The sequence below is a fragment of the Tupaia chinensis genome, unplaced genomic scaffold (assembly GCF_000334495.1).
Source record: "Tupaia chinensis unplaced genomic scaffold, TupChi_1.0 Scaffold000314_1, whole genome shotgun sequence".
NCBI lineage: Eukaryota > Metazoa > Chordata > Mammalia > Scandentia > Tupaiidae > Tupaia > Tupaia belangeri.
The window spans coordinates 958010-963791 of NW_006159807.1; positions in this window are offsets into that span (position 1 = coordinate 958010).

Consider the following 5782-nt stretch of genomic DNA (forward strand, 5'->3'; position numbering starts at 1 on the left):
AATAGCCCCCTAATATCCCGGCGGGGGCGGCCACGGGGCAACGGCCGGCCAATGGGCGTCTTCTCCGCACCGCCCGGAGCCAGACTGGAGTGCCGCTCCCGAAGTCTGACCCGCCGCCAACTTAGCCAAACCAGCGGGGGGCCGCGGCACAGCGCCCCCAGTCCAGCGCAGAGCCAGCACAGCCCGGGGCCCGCCGGGGGAAGAGGAGGGTCAGAGCGAAGGGCGCTCGTTCCCCGACAGGTATTGGGTGGGCGAGGGGAGTACAGAAAGTCTGGACTGGCCCCTCTGGCGAGGGCTAGGAGGGGGCGACAACTCACACTGGATCGTGGGCGGCTAGCCCCTCAGGTGGGGATTGTTAGGCGCCGCGGCGTGGACGGGGTTAATCCTGAGCGTGGAGCTCGGCCTGTGGGGCTGCTCCTAGCCCTTCTCCAGAGAAGGTAAAGTTACTTCTCTTCCCCTTTTCTGACTTCTCAGCGCTTTCCGCGTTCTTGGCGCTGGTGGTGCGATCCCTCTGCTAAACCTGCAGCGGATGTGTGGCTTCCCTTTTCCCTGCGACGCATGGGGCCACATTTTACGCTGTTAGGGCGGCACATCTGCACTTTTCAGACTAGGTTTTCTTTCCACGTTCCTTCGCACCAGGCCCCTCTGTGTCTTCCAGCCTCCCCAGGTTGTGGCAGTCTGATGAGGGTGACTGTTCGAGCCTAGCCGTTGATATGGCCAGAAGAAAAAGTCTCTGTCTTATGGAAAGTTTAGAAGAGTTCCCCTCTGACCAGATTAAGGGGGCACATGGTCGTGGTGCTCTGTTCCGGAGGCTAATGCACACACCCATGCTGCTCACGCTTTCAAAGAGACGCCTGGCTTGAGGGCGCACAGGCTTCCCAGGGACTGGTCGGACCCAGAGGTTTGGAAGGGCTTGTGCCTCGAAGCAATTAAAGCTTCTGTTCCATCAGATAAGTGCTGCGTCGTCTCCTGCGAGTGAAATCTGAGGGCTCACAATGTTAATGGGCTCACGTCTTTCCCTTGATAATACGGTTTTGTTTACTGAGTGTAGAGAGACGGGAAATAAAAGTGCACTTGGCACAGGAAATGAGTAGAAGGGTTACCCAGACAAGCTTTACACTGACAAACTTTGCAAGTTCCGTGAGCATTTCTTTTCATGTTTCCCTCTTTCAGGTTGTAGGAAAATAAATTAAATATATATACAGTTTTTTTTAATACAACCGTAATGATGACATAGGGTGGTTTTCTAAAGTCCTGACCGAATGAAGACTCTAGAATGTCTATTCCTAGCTTATTCAAGTGCCCTTGAAAACTCGATCTGTTACCTCTGGATTATGGTGACCGACGTTTAATTATTGTTTTACTGATCCGCTTGTCATGAAAGAGCGATTGAGCTGGTGCCTAAAATTCAACTCTGAGGAAGTCTGGAGAAAAGGAGCCCTCCCGTCCAGGGAGCCAGTTCCTTACAGGGATGTGGACTTGTGAATAAACAAAGCCCCACCCAAAGTGTAGACTGCTGGTAAGGCTGAAGTTAAGTCTAGTTGAGGGAGGGATGCCCCCGGTGGGGAGGGGCTGGTGATGGGACACCCAGGAATGAACAGAGTTGGTAGGGGTCTGGCTCACTTTCCAACAGGAACCTTCGCTACCATCTGGTAATGCATCCTGGGCTGAAATAGTCCTTCGACTTTGGTTTTGCTATTTCAGTGTTGTTCTGTAGCTAACCATATAACTAAGTCCTAAATAGTTTTTACCTAGCGAAAAATAAAGGCTCTTCTCCAACCCGAGTTAGGGAGTGAAAGAGCTTTTCAGAGCTTGCTCTGCCTTAAAATGGAGATCTATTTCTTCACTTCCCACCTTCCAAGTCCTTAATACAAAAGTACAATACCAACAAAGTTCACAAAGCCTCCTCCTCCACCCTCCTCTAGACTTTAGTAGCTAGTTTTTACCGGCAAGAAGTCCCGCTTTCACAGTCCTCTTTCAAGTGGGACTTGTCCTATCACAACTCCTGGGTTGTGACCAGAGGCCCCAGAGGTCAAAGTTAGGGTAGCCTGTAAACCACTTTGAGGAAGCTATCCAGCGGTGTCAACTTCAGTCTAGGGCAGAAAACCTACCCCGATTGTCTGGCAAGTCTGACAAAAACCACCCAAATAAGAGCCTTCAGGAAAAAACAGGCAGCCTCGGTGTCTTGGCAATCTTCAGGGCTACATAAATCAGGTTTTTCCTGCTATCATTTGGGGCGAAGGTTGAGTCCTTCTGACATAATTAAGGCTTGACTTTGACACACTCATGGGCTATCCACACTGTTTCACTGAAGCAAAATTTTGGAGATTTAGCCGTTGCTGAGGGAAGAACATGTCCTAAAAGAGAATGAGGGTTTGTTTTTCTTAAGTATTTTGGGTGGGAGCGGGAGCAATAGATGGCACGGTTGTTAGGGCACTGGACTCCCCCATGGCCAACTTCAGTTCAAGTTTCAGACCTGGTGGCTTTCACTCATTCGCTTGTTCTCTCTCTCTCTCATACATGCCAGGTAGCAAATTAAATAATAATAATAATTTTTCAAATTAAATATTTCTTAAAGTTTTGTTTTCTTTTCACAACTATTAGGGGTGAGGAAGGGTTGAATTATTTGTTCAGATCCCAATATTGTTTCCTTGATAGCTGCAGAGAGTTAGAAGGAGACTTCAGAAAGTTCATGGAAAATGGAATTAAAGATAAGTCTATTTTGGTACACACAATAAAATCCATGCATACTTTTTTACAATATGCATTTTCCATGAGCTTTCTGAACCCTTTATACATTCTGTTCTTCCCTCTCTTTACTTCCTTTAATCTCCTGATCTTTGGTGTATCCCAGGCCTTAAATCTCAAAGTAGCTGTCTCCACTCCTGAGCTTGCTCAGGACTTGCTCCTGTTAGGATCTAGTTTAAGAGAAAAGGTCATCTAATGCCCAGATGCAGCAGCCACTTGCCAACAATCTACCATGTAAGAACATTTTATTAGGGGAAGAGTAGGCTGGGGGAAAGGATGTCCTCAAACCACAGAAACAAGAAATTTATTTATGACACGAGTCTTAACTATATTAATATAAATCTTATCCAAAAAAATCTTAATTCTGTAACTCTAAGAAAAGATTAAAAGATATTATGGGGGGACGGGGAGAGTGTGTGTAGAAAAATGTGAATATAGGATATTTTGAATAACTTTAAAGTTTGCCTCTCAAATGTTCACAGGGAATCAGATTTACTAATTTTATTACTAGTTTAAGCCATGAATTCCCAAGGGTTACTTGCCCTGCTGGGTCCTGGGAATTCTCTATGGGAGGTGACAGCAGAGGGGCCTGATTTGCCACATTGTGTTTGATGTAGGAATGCTTTGAAATCTCTCCTATCCTGCTCACCCCTCTACCCATTCTTTACACACACACACACACACACACACACACTCACTACCGTTCTCTCCCATTCTAATAACAAGCTTCTTTTTTGCAGACTGAAGTGATGGTAGGTTGGCAGCCTGGTTTTCTATGTGTTTAAAGTTGGTCCTAAGAAATCCCCTTCCGCAAGCCCCACTGAATTACCCCTTGGAGACACTTGAGCACACTCAAACTCTTCAGTCCACATCCCCAAACATAGAAACTCTTTTGCTTATTGAAGAAGGGGGAAAAAAAAGGAGTGGGAGATGGGGGAGTAGAGATGAGGTCTTTTTTCTCTTAAACCAGAAGTTCTCTGTAGCATCCTTCAGTCATCCCAGGATGGAGGTGGGGATGAAAAGGTCCTAAAGACAGGAGGCAGTGACTTAACCTGACAGCTCTGTGGATGGAAAGGCCATGGGTCAAGCCAGTGCTTAGCACATGATGGGCAGCTAATAAATGGTTGAACACAAATAATGAATGGACTGAGGGCCTGACAGTGGGTCAGTTTTGAAACACTATGCTCTGCAAGGCTGACCCACAGGAAAAATTCCCAGTTCATGTCTAGAGGCCTCCCTGAGTATGCCAGGCAGGCCTGTGCCCATAATCTGAGATTGGCTGAACCTGGGAGTGGACTGTAGTCTCAACACTCTGTTGCAGGTGTGCTCTTATTCTCTCTCTCCCTCTCTCTCTCTCAAAGATATTTTAAAAGGATGCACAGGGGGTCGTGATGGGCATGCAGTAAGATGGCATCTGCCGGGATCAGCAGTTAGCATAATGGCTATGTCGCTGGACTCCCACGTAGTCAACCGTGGTTCGCATCTCGGACCCAGTGGCTTAAAACTCACGCCGGGCACGTGTACGTGCGTACCCAAGATCCCAAGAGGAGAATGGAGGAGAAGGGATCGAAGCATGGCCATCCCCCCTGGGGGGTGATTTCTGGCTTTCTGTCTCTCTGTCTCTGTCTGTCTGGCGAGCGCACGCACCCTATAGCAAAAACCTCTCAAAAAAAAAAAAATGGCATCTACCAGCAGTGTCATGTAGGCAGCCAAGCCACACAAGCCATTAATAAGGTTCTCTGATAGAAGAGACAATCTTAAAGCCAACCTATTAGAAGCTTTGAGGTCAGCAGGGCTACCATCCCATTGTTTTGCAGTTTCACAGCATTCTAAGGGAAGTAAATCACCAGATTTGCTGATGGACAAGGGTCCACCAGACACAGAAGAAATAATAAAAAACTTTACCTCAGAAATACAGAAGGAAAGTTGTGTCTCAGGAAGAAATTGAATTTATCCAACATGGTGGTCCAGGGTAATCACTGTGGCTGCTGTTTTCATCAAACAGAAGAATTTTCTTTACAATAAAGGACTTCCAAAATGGCAAATGAGAAATGCTTATTAAACAATTTACTTTAATAAATATTTTGTAACAAAAAGAAAAAAAAAAGAAGAATGCACAGAATAGTGTGTCTTAAAATGTCTAATATTAGCTTAAGGATATCCTGGTGTGGAGGTTAAGGCCAGTGGATCCCACATGGCCAACTCCGCAGTTTGAATCCTGACGTAGTGCCCAAAATCCTGAGAGGAGAATGGAAGACAAGGGATTGCAGCTTGGCCACCCCCTCCCCCCCTTAAGGGAAGTGATTTCTCACTTTCTCTGTCTTTCTGTCTCTCTAGAGAGCCACACGTGCCCTATGGCAAAAATCTAAAAAAATAAAAAGTAAAATAATGGATATCCTTAAGTTATCCTTTGGCTACCAAAACCACTTTGCTGGGAATCACCATAGAAACTTGTTTAAAAGTACAAGCTCCTGTCTCACCACCCCCTGAATAATTTTTTTTTAAGAATTATTTTAGGGACCAGCAGATGGCATGGTGGTTGGGGTGCTGGACATTCCCACATGGCCAATCACAGTTCAAATCCTGGACCTCGTGGCTTTCTTTCTCTCTCTCTCTTTCTTGTCCAATTAAAAATAAATGAATAAATAAAAAAGATTTAAAAAGAATTATTTTATTTAACTTTATTTATTTATTTACTTGTTTTTTTAATTTGACCAGAGAGGGACAGAACAAGAGATAGAGAAGGAAAGTAAGAAAGCAAGCCACCAAGTCCAGCACTTTAACCACCACACCACCTGCTGGCCCCTCCCCCGCAGATTTTTCAATCCAACAGTCTGATTCAGGAATCTTTACTTGTTTAAAAAATTATTTATTTAGTTTTATTTATTAATAATAATTATTATTATTGTTGTTATTAATTTGCTATAGGGCAAGCACACTCAACCAGAGACACACACACACAGAAAGTGAGAAAGCAAGCTGCCAGGTCTGGGACTCGACCCATGGTTGGTCATATGGGAATCCAGCGGCTCAC